The following is a 17,555-nucleotide window of genomic DNA, read 5'->3' as shown; positions in this document are numbered from 1 at the left end:
ATTGTCTAAGTTCAGGGATCTTCTTTACGAAATAAAGGATGGCTTTCTACCTGCTCAAGCTATTGTCGACACTGTGCGGGAGGTTGACGATGAGCTGTCTGGCAGTTAGATGCGCCAGGACTTTGAGCAGCTCAAGCTCAGCCTCCTGGACAGCTGGCTGGAGAAGCTGTGACCGGTGCATGGCTCAGGGAGATGACAGTGAAGTGGGGGGACCATGGGGTGAGCCTCCTGGGGTGCACCACCAGCGTGTTCCACAGGCTGATTGTGGCAAAGCAGTTCAGGGCACCGGTCTTGGAGGTGGTTTGGGGAAAAATCTTTCCCCACTTTGATCCGGCGTGGCTGTGGGCATGTCTGAAGCTGCCTTTCCTGCCCCAGAGGTTGAAGCAGCTCGACAATTTCATCCAACATAATTGCATTTTATGAAAATGGTGCTGCAGCACCTTCTGTATGTCTGTTGTGTCCCATGGCTTGTGAGAAGAAGAGAAAGACCCCTATCTCTTTTGCCTTCCGTTACTCCCACTCGGGGGTCTTTCCACTGACTCTGTGAGGGGCAGGTGTGTCCAGTAGATTATCGAGTGGAAGTTAGGGATGTTGGAGATGCAGCTCCTTGCATTCACAACAAGAGTCACCAGCAGCAGCAGTAGTGCCTGCAGCTTTCCATACTGTAGTGGTTATCATGTTTGCCTAACGAAAGGTTTCCCAAGCGGAAACAAGCCACCTTTTTTCGCATGCTTCTCAACTGCATAAAGGTCCCTAGCGACAGGCCATCTTTTCTCAATGTATTTCTGGTGTTTCATGGCATTTCGTACCAAATGCACTTTCCTTCTGTACACGGAGCTGATTACTTGAAATTTGGCTGTGCAGAGAGACCAAGATGAGTTTTGTCGACTCCAAAGCAGCTCCTTTGTAAAACGCTGTTTGTTCACATCACTTATGTGGGGCTTATACACAGCGGTCTCTAAAGGTCTTTACTACCTGATAGTGGGGCATTGCAGTAGTCTAACCTGCTGTATGCAAGAGCATGCATTAATTTCTCTGTGTCTTGAGTGGAAACTGCCTTAGTTTTACAATTTTTCTTAACAGTAGGAAGCATGTTTTGATACTCTTTTAACATGAGAGTTAAACGAGAGCCTTGTGTCTAATATGGTTACGTGCTGAGTCTTTGAGGCAAATTTTTGAATCCACTGAGTTAAGTGCTGAAGTTATAGTAGTCCTATCAGTATTGTAGCCACCAAACAACAGAACCTGTTTTATCAGAGTTGAGTAACAAAATGTTTTCACACATCCAAGTCTTTACTTCATTAATGCAATTAAATAAAGTGATAATAGACGAGTTGTCGTTAGGTGTAAACAAAATGTTTATTTGAGTGTCATCAGCATATGAATAAAAGTTAATATTATGTTTTTGTTTTATCCTACCTAGCAGCAGCATGTACAGAGAGAACAATATTGGCCCCAGCACTGATCCCTGTGGTACCCTAAATTGACATTGAGGAACCAGTTCAATTATTAGATATTGGAACATTTAAAAAGCATCAGATATTTTTTTCTTGATATTGTATTTATACTTTATGTTACTCTTTTCTATATATTAACTGTAGAAGTCCTTCCCAATTTTTTTCAAATATCACAATTTGTAGGCATGTTATATCAGAATTTATTTTACCTTCATTTACACATTGTAACACTCAACCTCTAAGTAAATAACAAATGCTCAAACAGTAATTATAAATCCTCTTAGTCAATAACTTTGGAAAATCAAGTTAGAAACACTTAATCTCTGTCTGTAATAGATTCTTGTAAGTCTTGGATTTTAAATAAGTCTACTGTAGCTGAATATATTTAATGTAAAAGCAGAAATATTACACATCCTTAATCTCTTTAATGACCTCTCTGCTACATAAGGCATCTCAGTGAAAAGTATTAAGGAGGTGGTATAAAGAATCTCCACTTAATCTCAATCTCATCTCTACTTAATTGGATTTCTTAGCAAAACCTCAACCCACTTGATATTTGCAGGAAATGTGATTGTTTTTGTTAAACAATTGAGTACGTACTGTACAGCCTTTAATATGCGATAGTGAATTTTCCCGTATTCTGGGGAGGGAAGAGAACTGAAATTAAGGAAATACATATTTAAAGGGGTGAAAGTCTTAAATGTGTTCTGTCATATCTGGGCGTTTGAATAGATTTGTTGTATAATTTATTGTGATTTCACTCTATACTTGTGTTTCTCAGGAGAAAGTAGTAGCATTGGGGATTTGAGGGTACAGAAAATACATTGTACTGTATGGGTAAATGTAAGGTTATGTTAAAAAAGAAACTTTTCGGCACCTTTTTGAACGTGATTATTAGACACCTGTTAAATCTCAACCGGGGTTTCTTGAGACATCATTCAGCGAGCGAAGCCTCCCTCTGGACTCCGCACTGAGTTGAAAGCTATGTGAGCTGCTCACTGCTTGTTCTGTACTGTTACCAGAAATCAAGATAAATCATGTCAGGGATTTTTCCATCTTTAATGTGACCTTGCACCCAACAAAATTCAAGAGAAAACAGATAATTATTAGGAAAAATAAATGAAATTAAAAAACCTACTGTCACGGACGTCCAAAGGGACTAACCGTGGAGAGCAGGAGAGCGGAAAAAGACCCATATGCATAGCAGCGGAACGGGGAGTTAGCCCGGGCTCATTTGTGCAAAGAGTTCAGGAGTGCCGTATAGAAACCAATGCCCTCAGGTAGCGGACGTGGGGCGACCTGGTGCTAGGCGGGTCTCAGGACATCTGAATGTCAATGTTGAGCCAGGGCAGAGTGCAAGACCCGGAAATATATAGCCCCAGAGATAGAGAAATACCGGAAGAAAAGCAAATAACCGGAAATGAGAGACAGGACAGAGAAGGAAAACCCTCTGGCTGCAGAGGGCATGACACCTACAACACTCTGGTTGCATAAGTGTGCACACCCTTTTATAATGGGGGCTGTAGCTGTGTTCAGAGTTAACCAATCACATTCAAAATCATGTCCAAAGTTAAGTAGCATACACCTGCCATTAATGAAAGTGATTATGATTAACCCCAAATAAAAATCAGCTGTTCTTGTAGGACTTCCTTGTAACTTTCGTGGTTGAAGTCTACTGGGATAGCCATGGTCCTCAAGGAGGTGATTAAAAATATAAAGTATCTTATTGTTGAAAGGTACTGATCAGGAGAGGGGTATAAAAGAATATCAAAGGCATTGGATGTACCATGGAGCCCTGTGAAGATTATCATCAAATGTGGCACCACAGGGACATTGACAAGATCAGGACAACCCTCCAAAGTTAATGACGGGACAAGGAGAAAACGTATTAGGGAAGCTACCAAGAGGCCTACAGAAAGCTACAGAGGCCTACAGAGCTGCAGGAATTTTTGGTGGGTATTGGTCACTCCTTGCATGTGACAACAATCTCCCGTATTCTGCACGTCTGGGCTATGGGGTAGGAGGCAAGACAGAAGCCATTTTTCACAAAAAAATAAATCTAAATTTTGCAATAAAATGCATTCAGTCACCCTAAAAAATGTCTTATGGTCTTATAAGACAAAGGGTGAGCCTTTTGGCCTTAAGTTTAAAAGATATGTTTGGTGCAACACAGCCCATCATCACACACCACTTGGTGGTGGAAGCATCATGCTTTGGGGATGCTTTTCTTCAGCTGGGACAGGGGCTCTAGTCAAAATACATAGAATAATGACTAGCTCCAAATATCAAGATATTTTGGCACAAAACCTGCTGGCCTCTGTCAGAAACCTGTCATCTAGACACTGTTCCCAGAGCTGGATAAGTGACTCCAGATTCTACAGCTCTCTAGCAATAGAGAAAGTCAGGGTACAGAAGTGGAGAAATGGCTACAATGTGGAAAAATATTACCTTGACGAGTAAATTTCTTGAAGTTCAATACTTTATACAAGTTACCCCTTCCCACCTGGCAAAATTTAAGGGCTTCAGTACAAAATCTGGCTGAAACAAGTGATCGCTATTATTACACGTTTTTGCAGACCTCACGGTGCTCTACACTGCTCTTTTCTAAACTGAGCTGCCCATTTGGAAACCAAAAGGCAACAGAGAGGCATTCTTATACTGGGAGCCGAATCCGGGCCACCTGGGTGAAAACCAGGAATCCTAACTGCTAGACCAACGTAGTCATTCTGTGCATAATGCAGGCAAATTGTAGTTCCTGTCTCTATGCCGTTCTTCCTAGAGAGCTAGCTGACAACCAGAGCGCTGCAGAGTCTAAACAGAAGGCCACACCTGCATTCAACATATTCACACCAGGACTTGAACACAGATACACCTGATGAAAATCTTCCCACATTATACACTTGCAGCCCTGGGTCTCAGTTCATTTTTGGTAGCCTTAGCCAATCAAAGCCTGTATGGCTCCCAATTATTTACAAAGAATTGTCCAATCACAGTCTCCGCTCTCATTCTTGGTAGTTTTCACCGAATCACAGCCTGCTGTCAATCAAGTGGGGAGTTTATCCATTTGTGTGCTGGTTAATCAATCCGGTTTTTCAAACTTGAAGTACCAGAAACTGTGGGCTCCTTGTGTTCCTTTGTCCTTTTTAAAATGTTTCTGGTTTGTAAAATAACTGTTTTTGACATCAGCTTCTCCGGTGCTGTTAGAAATAAATATAAATAGGTATGTGGAATTTTAACAAATCTGGTGTTTGAATCAATTAAGGGGTGGCTCCATCTGCTTTGTAGTTATAAAAAAAATAATAAAAAATGTTAGTGAAGCTTGATATGAGGGTATTCTGTGTTTTTACGAGTTGGGTACTTAATAGACTTTTGGGTTTGGATTTTGAATCATTATTGTCATGCTCAGGGTGGGACCAGCTTCTTTCTTCATAGAAATGTTTACACACTATAAACAAGTAAACCATGTACACTCAGGAAAAAATCTCAATTTCAATTTCTCATCTAGTCTATTTTGATCTTACAGAAGATTGATATTATTGATATATTATCTTATCTGTATTATTGATAGAGCTCATGTATTTGTTGTAGAGTATTTATATTCTTGAGAGAACAACTGTACAACTGTAGTATTAACAGGGACTTAAATACTATCTCCATTTTTTTAACTGCTTCAATTCAGAGTAGCGGGGTAGGCAGAGCCTATCCCAGCATTAAATGGGCACAAGACAGGATACGCCCTGAATGGGACACTACAGACACACATTCACACCAGGGCTGGTTTTCCCAGAAGCTAATTAACTAAACTCAAGCGAACAATGGTACATGCACATACCCAGGGAGCAGATAGAACGCCAGGAACTGAACCAGCAATGCTAACCACTGCACTGCCTTGTCACCCTGACAGAGATTTAATATAGAATAATCCACAACACAAGTCATTGATCTCCCTTCTTCCTTTATTTCTTATCTACACTCTGGTTTATCGATTCTCTCTTCCTAGTGTAGTGACTCCCTTCCTCTTGATTCTCAACTTTATTTCAGTATTTTTTTCAGATCCCTTCTTCTCTTCATTCTAGTCTGGTGAGAAGTCAGGCTCCAAACAATACCTTGAGCAGTTTCTGCAATTTAAAATAATAATAATAATACTAATGATATCACTCCTGCTGCTGCTTACAACAGTAAATTCCCCCCTTATGTTTATAGTACTGATGACACTACTAGTGCTCTGAATAATATCACAACTGTTTCTACTGCTGCTCCTGCTAAACCTACAGTCTGGACATACCTAGAGGCTGCTCTTCTCCTCCTTCACTCTCTTCTTCTGAGCTTTCATTTGTCTCTTCTTTTTCTCCACTTCCCATCTCCTCTTCTCCACCTCCTGCTTCATCTGTTCCATCTCCTTCTATACAGTGTGTCCAATAAGAGTCTGTCCAGATGAGACTATACAGTGTATCTAGTAAGAGTCTGTCCAGATGAGTTTATACAGTGTGTCCAATAAAAGCCTGTACAGGTGAAGCCACACAAGGACAGAGGTTCTGTTCACTTCTCACCTGTCTCTGAGTCTCAGGAACTCTGAAGTTCCTCAAAGGAGGGGGCTCCTCCAGGGGTTGATGGGGGCGGCATGGCACAGTCACCAGGGGTTTCTCTGAGCTCAGATGATTGAGGAGGGAGGGCCCAGGGGCGCCGAGGTCCAGGAGAGGGAGGGATGAACATCTTGTTTTCTTTAACAGCCTCGCCCATCTGGATCGTGCGTCTCCTTGGCTGTGGAGACTGAAGACACACAGAAGACCTTTCTGTTCCTGCTGAGTCCCACAACAAGTCAGACTGTCCTAAGACTACTACAAAGAGAAAAAATTAACCTGCTATTCACAGACCTCAGCTACAGGGACTCCCAGGTTGTTCTGCAGGATGAGGTCGAGCTCTGCTGCAGACTGGCAGAAGCACTTGTCCACCTCAGAGAAGTGACACCTGACCTTCGTGTTTTCGAAGTAAGACTTCAGTGTCTCCTTCGCCTCCTCCTAGTCATCCTGCTTCATGATTCCTGTGCCCTGGAAGGGAAAATCCTAAGAAAATGGGGAGAGAGAATCAGGCAAGATGTCCTGACCATGTCTGCTGCCGTCAAACCAAACCTCCATTATCAGAGCTCTCGTTGTGTTGCCTGTTGTCTTCACTGTTTTAATTTTGGGATTTGGTAAAATTTCTTATCATATCCTCTGTTAAACTTCACTAACTCAGTACCAACTCTTGTACCAAAGAGAGAGAACAAAGACAGTGAATCATCATCATCATACCTCCACAGCGCCAGACAGGAGATGCAACCTAGGGGTGGAACTGTGGTATCTCTAAAGCCAAAAGAGAGGGGGAGGGGGGTCACCCCACTGTTAATAGAGCCAATAGAGAGAGAGAGACACCCCACTGTTAATAGAGCCATTAGAGAGAGGGGGAGTAACCCCACTGTTGCCATCGATGACCAAGAGTCTCACCACCCACTCTATGATGCCCCCTAGCGGTGATCTGTAAGCGGTGTGTTTTTCAGCCACCCACTTGAAATAACAGCAGGCTGGTGTCCCAGCCCAGCTCCTGTCTCTCTCCCCTTGGATCTGGGAGATTTCCAGGTTGAGTGGGGTGAAGCAGGTATCTTGGAAAGCTGAGGGGGTCAGGAGAGTCGCCCCAGCCCCTGTACCGCCCCAATACCACAGTGTAAGCTGGACAAGGGGAGGGGTTTCAGTGACTCACTAATCCCACATATGCTGCCTCCAATCCAATCTTGGCCAGGACCTCATCGTACAACTCCAGGCAGTCAAGCTGGATGGAAGACATCGCATTCTGAGCCCTGGGCCACACCCGGCTCTCCTCAACCTAGAGCAGCCCCTCCAGTTCGACCCACAGGTCCTCCCTGAGCCACCACAGGGCAGCCGGGGCCTTACCTACACTCTTACCTACAGTTACACTATAACTAACACACAAATACGGCCAATATTACAACAGTAACACTGCAATTATGGCTTACAGTATCATTATTACTAACAATAACACAAACTTAGCAGTACACTAATAATACCAATAATAACAATAATACTATCAAAAGAAATAACATGACAATAAGTCTTAATATTCTGACACTAACACTATGATTATCACTAATATTAACATGAATACTAGAATTAAAACCAAAATTAAAAGTAGCTCTATCATCACTAATTCTCACATGAATACTAGTATTCAGTAGTGCTATCATCATTAATACACACATACAGATGCAGCGGTACAAAGTGCGCGGTACACACGTACCGGAGGTAATTGGCTACGACGTCATACATTGTGACGCTCGATGACGCGCGGTACTGCGGTATGTGATTGGTTGACCGACAGGGGCACTCGTGGTCCATTGGTCTGTCATAGAAAGATTTACAGTAAACGTCTTTACTGTGCCCGTTGTAGTATTGAATATTCATATGGAATTTTACCACTGAAGGAAATCTTAGTAGCTGAGCATAAAAATAATAGGAGCATACTGTAACGCGTGTGAAGGCCATAAACAATATTCATTTTGGAACATAAACATACAGTATATGGCTGGTCTTGGTACTTTAAAGAAAAAATACACACCAGTATTCCATTTCTCCCTAAACATTTTAAGCATCGAAGTCTTTAACTAAAGAGATACCGGAGTCAACAAGCATACTTTTAGAATTTGATTAAAAGGGAATATAATATGGAATCGCGTATCTAAAGAAATTAATAACGATATAATTATATTCATGTACCGCAACACAAGAATAGTACATGCTGTACATTGTCTGTCAATAATGTTTCTGTAGTGCTTTTTCAGCACTCTGCATGTGACCTTGCCGTTGGCGCTGTGGGTTAGGTTGCTGATTCCCATGTCACATGGTCTGTGATTGAATCCCACTATAACTCTGACTTATTGCTTTAACAAACATTTCTTTGAAAAAATTAAACGTTTCCCTTGGTCAGAGATGAAATAAAACCTCACTCGCACCAAACAAATTTATATTTCTAAATATCACAACATGATTGAAATATATATATGTTTAAATATATGTGTTTAAAGGCGATATATAAAAGTGTTGATTCTTATGGAATGTGTTCCGCCGGGGATTCAAAAAATTTATTTTTTTTAATCGCGTATCTAAGGAAAATTGCAGTATCACTTTGTTCATGCACAAACAGTGGCATGTTACATTATTAATTTGGGTGTCTCCTCTTTCCAGAAAGCTCTAAATTGCATTTTGAGTGCGGTTTTTGACTTTTTCTAAATTGCAACCCATAAATAAAGCTGATACAGTTTAGACTTACTGTATTTTAAACTGTATTACAGCAGCACATTGGACAATGCAACGTAAATTGCAAAAATGCACTTGGAATCTGTCCAAGCCCTACTTTTTCAGGCATCTTCTTTTGCTGCAACGGACATAAAAACTCTCTTGCTTTTAACAGAGCGTTTCATAATTTCTAACTACGAAAATTATTTAAACTGCGACACTTATCATTCATATCATTCAAATAAACTTTATTTTATATAGCGTTTTAAGCGAATAGGTAATTAGATTGCTCATAAACCTAATCGCTTTTTCTACATAAACACAGTGATTGCTCTCTGAAAATGCTTTTTCTTTATATTTAGGCTCAGATTTCAACTATTGATCAAATTATTGTAAACTTTCTTGGAAAAATGTCTTTTATGTAAACCATGTTTGCTATTAATTCATTTAGGGCTAGAATACGTTCATTGTCTTCCAATCGAGTCGAGTTGACATTGGAAGCTTGCCATGCCCGGACTGTTACACCAACGCATTAGCATGTTAAAGCGATTTCATTGAGGAGCCTAGCTTTCTTAACTAGTAAGTACTGTACTTCCTACTTTGAAAATACCTGTGAAACCGGTTTAATTTGTCACAGCCAGCACTCCCGCAGAGAGGGGGGTTGTACTTGTTAATGTCTTAGCACAAAGCAGAAACTTCTTGTATTTTCCGATGACATACAAGTGGAAAGATTACAGATTTTAATCGTCTTTTTTCTGAACCAGGGAAAATCTGATCATGTTTCTCTATAACAATTATAAAAAACTTTTATACTAAAGAATATTACTTAGTAATATTAATCATCATATAACTACCAAAAAAGCAGGTTGTTTTGAGTGTCTGAACATTGTCTCTTTGCACCTGTAGTTATTTGCAGCTGGGAAAGCTAATGATTATGATCTGGGAATGTAACTGAGATTTTTTTCTCCATAATAAGCAGCTTTGCAGCAGGTTATTTGTTTTCACTGCTTGAGAGGTATTGGAATGGTGCAAGCAAACATGCAGCTGTAAAGTTTAGCAGTTTTTAATGTCATGCTCTTAAGAAATAAAGCCTTTAGACAATTAGGAGGTACTGGTATTCACAAGGTAGAAGGTGGTGTTTTCAGAGGCCTAAAGGGAAACTGTTATACCTAATGATTAAATACTTGATTTTTTTACTGCATTGTTTATGTATGATCTGTGTATCTCAGCTGAAAAGCTGAGATAAAAAAAGATGTATGCATCTAAATAACTGGACCTCAAATAGCAGACCTTATGAGCAATACTGTGTGTATTTATTTAAAATATTTATAGCTCCTCTGGAAAGTTTGTGGGGGAAAAAAACTGATGTGCTGAAACAGTACAATTAAACACGCTCTGCAGAAAAGGTGATGATTGTTAGGTCAGTTTCAGTTTTACACGTACAGTACACATTTGATTTAATTAAAATTATGAGGTACCTGTATCTGCAGGACTCAAGAGGCTCTCAGTCATGTCACTTTGCAGTTGATGTCTCCTAGAGGTTCCTAGATTCTTATTGTAAATAAAAGGAACAGCATACAGTGGGACTTTTTCAAAAACGGGGAACAAATTTCAACATGTGACTGCACCGAGCACACAAATATTGGTTCTAGGCTCCTGAATCACCTTTGGTCCCTGGATCATTGCTTTTAACCATTTACACAAGGTTTTTACTGTAAAGCACTTTCACAGCTCAACATAAATGGACCTTCTGGGGCACAGGCTTTAAAGGAGCTTTTTAAAAAAAACAGACTTAGCATTTCCTGTTATAAGCTATTCTTTTAGCATATGACAAGCATTGGAGAAATCTAGAAGTTCAATTAAAACAGAAATGCTTCAAATCACTTGGGATACAACAAAAAAGTGGTGTATTATAAAGTGTGTTAAAAAATGTAGCTAGTTTGTTTTCATACCCTAGATTATAATAAAACCTCACCATTTAACACCAACAGGTGTTTTCTTGAAGACTGCTAGCTTCAAAGTTTATGGTTTGGCTTTTGTGTATAATGATAGTGAACTGCATTGGAAATGTAGGAAAGTAAGTATTAATAAGCAGGAAAATTAAACCAAGTAACACCTAAAGTACTGGACTATATTGCAGATAAACTACCGATCTACCTTTTAAGCCTGTACAACCTGCAGAACTCCAGCTTTAATTGATTGGACTCAACAGCCTAAGGTTAAGGTTATCCTTACAAGTGTGGAAAAGCATGGGCGTAATGTTGCAGCCTTCACTGTTGTTTTAGAAGTTGTTTTTTCCAGCTGTACATGAACATTTCTGTCTTGAGTCTTTCTTAACAATATGGTGTAAACAGTGTCTGGTTTCTACTGTGATTATTATTTCATTACTGAAGTAGCCTTTTGATATTTGCACAGTAATTTTTGTTGTTATGGCTGTTTTCATATTCGTAGTTTTCTTCTGTTAAAACTTAAAATCTCTCGCATTAAATTGGCCACAAATGCAAGAATTCAACCAGATATTCTTACTTGTAAAATGTATACTGTTGCATTGCAGTTAGTTAATGTAGTTAGTCCATAGTCAGCAATCTAAACTTTATGGTTAAGCTTTAATGATTGATGTTGTACCAGTAACCTTTAGAAATACTATAGTACTTCACAAATGCTTTGTGTGTTTGGAAATCTTTTGAGTAAAAGCCTTATAAAAATAGGTTTAGTTTTTACAGGACATCACAAAGAAATAGGATGGTATAATTCTTATAATTGCTTAGTGATTGTATTTGGAAGATTATGGACTAAACAGACTTCAGGGATGCCAGTGGATCATTGTGCTATTTGGAATTATTCCAAAAATCAAGTGACCTCTTTGCTGTAGTATTTTAGTATTATTTATTTAGTATTAATAAAGAATAGATTCATTAAAGTCGTGCGATGTGTAAGCGGGATATGCAAAATAATGTAAAAGAAAGTTTTTTATTATTGTTATAGAGAAACATGATCAGATTTTCCCTGGTTCAAAAAAAAGACGATTAAAATCTGTAATCTTTCCACTTGTATGTCATTGGAAAATACAAGAAGTTTCTGCTTTGTGCTAAGACATTAACGAGTACAACCCCCCTCTCTGCGGGAGTGCTGGCTGTGACAAATTAAACCGGTTTCACAGGTATTTTCAAAGTAGGAAGTACAGTACTTACTAGTTAAGAAAGCTAGGCTCCTCAATGAAATCGCTTTAACATGCTAATGTGTTGGTGTAACAGTCCGGGATTGGCAAGCTTCCAATGTCAACTCGACTCGATTGGAAGACAATGAACGTATTCTAGCCCTAAATGAATTAATAGCAAAAATGGTTTACATAAAAGACATTTTTCCAAGAAAGTTTATAATAATACGATCTATAGTTGAAATCTGAGCCTAAATATAAAGAAAAGGCATTTTCAGAGAGCAATCACACTGTGTTTATGTAGAAAAAGCAATTAGGTTTATGAACAATCTAATTACCTATTCGCTTAAAATGCTATATAAAAGATGAATGATAAGTGTCGCAGTTTAAATAATTTTCATAGTTAGAAATTATGAAACGCTCTGTTAAAAACAAGAGAGTTTTTATGTCCGTAATTATTGAAAATTCCCGGTAATGTTGACTCTGGTACTGGTAGTAATTGTTTACTACTGCAAATATCAAAATAGTTCAGGTTTTGCGGAAAAATTAAATTTTTGGAGTGATAATGTTTACTATAGGAAGAAGTGCGTCCCTGGGTGGGATCAAAAAACCCACATTGGGGTTAATAGCTGAACATGCTAACCAATTGCACCACAGAAATGCTTACACCTTTTTCATTTACATACTTTTGGTGAACAAAACAATTTGCTCGCATTTCATCTTTCGCAAGCTATATGATTAAAAAAAACAAGTTGTTCTGCAAAGGAAATGAATAAACGCATTAAACCAAATCAAGACCTTTTTGAGTGTCCCAAATTACATGTTCTGTAAAACAAGATGGGAAAAAAGGTACCGCTGGAATTCGGATCCAGGATTTCCTCTTTATGAAACAGGTGTTTTAACCAGCTTTACCACAGCACCAGCAGAACACTATTCTTATACAGGTGGGTACCCACCCTCAATGGAATAAACCTATTGGAATAACATGGAATAAACCTATTACCTATTCTTACACAGCCGCTTGGACACACCGCTCTGAGGCATCTGAGGTCGATGTGCGCTGAGCCTGGTCGCCGAGCAAAATCATGCCCAAGGGGGGTGGCGCGCGTGATGAGGTGGCCGAGTGGTTAAGGCGATGGACTGCTAATCCATTGTGCTTTGCACGCATAGGTTCAAATACCATCCTTGTCAGTTTATGTTTTCGACTTGTGATCCGTTTCTAAGTCGGACTTGCTTTCTTTAGCTACTGTAGTAGAGCAGTAATATTTCTAGCGTTGGCTGAACATGGCTTACAGCAATAGCTGACAGATATAGTCTCTTAATATTTAGCTTAAATTGATGCTTTGTACTGCTTTCACCTGATATTAATAGTAGTCCTGATGAACGATTTAGGGACATGGCACATCTTGAAAATGTTCTTGTTAATTTCAGTTTGGAAAAGATGCAGTCACCAGAAGCAGAAACTGGTCGTATCTGCAAAATGCGCAATGCAATAGCAATGTCTTGCTATGAGTCCTTACCTGTTACAGGAGGCATTGTAGGACTTTTTTAGTTCAGAAAAAGCTGTCAATTCATCTTACATTTCTACTCCATCAATATTAGCAATGCTATCTTTACTAAGCTCTAAATATAGCTCTAAATAAATGCTAGTTTTAAAATACATTTTAAAATAAATGCTATTCCATATGTTGTAACTTTGTGGTATTTAGAAATTTGATCTGAGGATGCAAGGGAAAGTATTATACAACTGTGAAAGAGGCTTGTATTTTAATACAATTTTCGATCAAAAGAAAACCAAAGTCCCTATGATATTACTGTCAATATCCCTTGATATCAACGTTCAGTTGAAAGATTTGAAGAAACTCTCAAACAAGCAACTGCAGTAGCAGAGAGTTTTGATTTAAACCGATGCTTGCAGCTCAATACTCCATTCATCCTTGAAAGAAGCAAAGACAGGGATGTTTTGAGTGTCTCCATGATCCTCTTCTCAATCCAAAAGAAAGGTTTTATATGATCCTGATCCCAATAGAAAAAGGGTCAATTTCAGCCTGCACTGATGTCCCTTCAAACGTTTTATAAGAACTCTGGTCCATTTCTTCTTCTGAACGAGACTATGGGAGTGAGTATTTTGACGTCGAACTCGGATTTAAATAGAGGAACACTACACTACATTGGGCTACATGTGTGACAAAGCGTTTACTTTCCGACCTCTTGATAGCTCAATTGCTAGATCTTAAGACTGTAGACAAAAACAGTGGGCATTTCTTATGTTCCTGGTTTGAATCCAGCTCGAAGGATGGTGTTTTCTTGTTCCTTAATCAAAAAGTGAAAATTGCGAATTTGTCTTTTACTTTGATGTTCACCCGAAAGCTCAGTATACAAAGAAGTAAAGGCTCCTGTTCTGGATAATCCTCACGTCTGATTGTTTTGCTTAGACCTTTAAAATGTACACTGTGGACTGTTTGCTCTTCCTAACACAATTAAAAAGCCGCTGACAAACTTAACGATCGGGAGTTTAGTTCAGTGATAGCGCGCACTTAAGATGCTCCGTTATCTATCGCCGGCATCTCTGTATTCTTTTTAAACGCGATATTGTTTATTCTTCGTGTGTGAATTTCAGGCTGACTCATAAACCCTTTGTCTGTTTTAAAGATACATTATTTTAAACCAGACATAATGAAAGACGTAGTAACTAGACACACGTACAACACACATGAATAGTAGCGGCTCTGAACTCAATGTGGTGCTGGATACCGGGGAAAAGTTAGCTTGAAGTTCGAAAACGATTTTGGCACGCCTGTCGCGTTTACACGAAACCTCTTAGAATCGCGAGAATACTTGCTTTGTGTATAAAATACATTGTGAATGCTTTCTCAACCTTTACTTTTTCGTTTATATGACATTTGTTTGACCAAGCACGAATATTCTTTTGTCCATATCTTCGCAACGGAAGCACAGAACGCCTTCAAACCAAATGCATTTAAAAGACCACGACATGTGGATATTTCCACAGCCTCTACATCAAAGTATCAGTGAGCTAATTATCTTTTTTTAAACCTCCGGTTTTTCATCGATGCGTAATTACGCACTAACTGGAACCCGGGGGTTTCTCACAACGCGAGAAATACTGTTCAATATGGCTTCATGCGAAAAACCCGTATATGACCATAGGCAACAGAATAGCGCAGTCTCCAATTACTCAGACTGTAAGCACGGGAATAAAGCTTTGTCTGAATTCTGAAACCCTTCCTTTACGTTCTGTTTTCATTCGGGTAAGAGTCAACTATATTCGCAATACTACTGACAGCAGGAAGATTAAAATATTCTTTACTCAGCAACTTATTAAAAACAGCTCCCATGATGTTCAAACCGATTTTTTACACAGAACACTGACACAGCTTTGCGTTCTGAATCTCTTTTTCTCGTGTGTTTATTTAATGTGGCACAATGTACTTGGATAGGGGTATTCTGTTCACAAACCAATAGCATTTAAACCACAGCACCCACAATGCTGCAAGTAAGTGTTTTACACACTAAGCAGAGAGCGATGTCTTCCTCGTTAGTATAGTGGCAAATATCCCCACCTGTCACGCGGGAGACCAGGGTACATCAGGACATGCATTGAAGTGAAAGCAGGATGCGCTGCGACATCCACTGTGCAGATCCCGCCACACTAAGAGGTGAGTGGGTCTGTTCGATCACAGCGCTAGGCGAATCCCCAAACAGTGTGCCTGGCAACAAACGAAACTGGCCTGTTTCCGCCCGGTTTCGATCCGGGGAAATCGGGCCCAGTAGTGGCGGGATCTGTACAGTGCATGTCGCAGCGCTTCAATGTGCTTCCTGATGTCCTACCCCGAGAACAGAAAAGACAGCGTCCGCAGCAACAACAGCTCAGGTCTCTGCACAGGAGCTAAGCTGCCCCCATCTCCTCTGCTCTGCGGCTCCTGCGGAGTGGAGTCCTGCCTGGAGCCGTGTTTGCAGGCGGTGGCTCCCCGCGCTCTGTCTGTGCATCGTGTCCAAGAGCTCCTGGGAGGAAGAGAGAGCCCTCCCACTTGGGGGCTTTTCCACGGTCTGTGTGAGGAGGGGCGGGTTTGTCCAGTAGCTTATCGAGCGGAAGCCTGGGGCGGCGGAGAGCTGTGATCGTGCAGACCTTGAGGTGTCACCTCTTTGTCTGCTTTCCCGCCCCCCCTCCGCCCAAGCTCTGCTCCAAAGTAGCCCGGCAACCCCTCACACCTGCACGTGTCACAACCTAAGGTGCGGTCATGAGACACCCATGGGGTGTTGTTCTGTTCTTGCTAATTGTTTCCTGCCCGTCGCAGGCAGGAGTCCATGCGAGGAAGATGCGCTGGACAGAGCTCAGAGGGCGCAGCTGGGTGGCTTTCCTTCTGAATGACGTTCCTGCAACACTCTCCCGCTACTCTTGGTGCGCTCATGCCGCAACACAGGAAGGCTGGAGCAGGTGGCTGTGGGCTCTCCGTACTGCCGAAATAGCTCAGTTGGGAGAGCGTTAGACTGAAGATCTAAAGGTCCCTGGTTCGATCCTGGGTTTCGGCATTTTGTTTCATCGCGCCCTTTGTTCCTCTCTCCAGCGCCCCCTGCCTAAAGTGACGCTTCCCTTTCTCAGCCCGAAACGCAAGCGAGACACCAGCAGCGGTCCCTGCAGGTTTCCGTAGTGTAGCGGCTATCACGTTCGCCTAACCCGCGAAATGTTCCCGGTTTGAGACCAGGTGGAAACAGCCTCGTTTTGCACGCTCCTGTACTTCACAGAGGTCTTGAGCGACCGGTCATTTGTTCCCAATGTGTTTCCGGTGCCTTCATGCACTCTTGTACCAAACGCACGTTCCTTCTGTACGCGGAGCCGATCATTTGCAATTGGGCTGTGCCGACAGACCAGGATGAGCTCTGTCGGCTCAAATGCAGCGCAGGACCTGCAAGAACAACAGAAAGATTAGCATCCAGCGGGGGCTTCTTAGTGAGCCCAAGATCTCATCAAGAATCGGCTCCAGCAACAGGGCTGGGCGCATTGTTCCATTCTCCGCCCACTCTCGGTGTAAACAAGTCCCTCCTGGTCTCTGCTTGAAATGCACTTTCCTGCGTTTGCTTTGGTGTAACTGGCTTCCCCTGCATGGGCGAATGTGAAGAAGATCCTTAGTAAGTCAGTGAAGAAAACCGAGAAGAGGTCGGAGTGGCCTCTGTCATTCATCAACGATCCAGTCAGGCAGTACTCCTCTGTAAAGCGCCGTTCGTTCACACCGATTGGGTTTTTTTTGCCTTCATTCGTGCAAGTAGTAAACGCAGACGCCCCTATTCTGCCGTGACCCGGATTCGAACCGGGGTTGTTGCGGCCACAACGCAAAGTACTAACCACTATACGATCACGGCGAGCTACCGATACACACGTGGCAGGGCGGAAAGGGCTGTGCTCTCTTCGTGTGATATAATTCGGAAAAGTCCTGACGTTGCATTTCAACTGAGCCCCAGTATACATCGACTCTTCGACACTCTGAGTGACAACTCTCTTGCTTGTTTTCTCATATTTATGTAGTTTGCTTGCATGATGCCGGGAACAGCAGGGTTGTGTGCTCCCATATGGTCTAGCGGTTAGGATTCCTGGTTTTCACCCAGGCGGCCCGGGTTCGACTCCTGGTATGGGAA

At 41.2% G+C, this 17,555-nt stretch overlaps 3 non-coding genes across 3 annotated transcripts; 2 read left to right on the top strand and 1 right to left on the bottom strand.

The window, feature by feature from the left end:
* Window positions 1–16,381: 16,381 nt before the first annotated feature.
* On the top strand, window positions 16,382–16,454 carry trnaf-gaa (transfer RNA phenylalanine (anticodon GAA)). Its single transcript has one exon. It is a non-coding gene; the product is annotated as a tRNA-Phe (tRNA).
* A 756-nt stretch (window positions 16,455–17,210) lies between these two features.
* On the bottom strand, window positions 17,211–17,282 carry trnah-gug (transfer RNA histidin (anticodon GUG)). The gene has a single exon. It is a non-coding gene; the product is annotated as a tRNA-His (tRNA).
* Window positions 17,283–17,483: 201 nt separating this feature from the next.
* Window positions 17,484–17,555, top strand: trnae-uuc (transfer RNA glutamic acid (anticodon UUC)). The gene has a single exon. It is a non-coding gene; the product is annotated as a tRNA-Glu (tRNA).

Source organism: Lepisosteus platostomus, chromosome 5 (assembly GCF_059453375.1).
Source record: "Lepisosteus platostomus isolate fLepPlt1 chromosome 5, fLepPlt1.hap1, whole genome shotgun sequence".
Classification (NCBI taxonomy): Eukaryota; Metazoa; Chordata; class Actinopteri; order Semionotiformes; family Lepisosteidae; genus Lepisosteus; species Lepisosteus platostomus.
The sequence above is the reverse complement of the archived record's forward strand: the minus strand, read 5'-3'. Positions and strand labels throughout refer to the sequence as shown.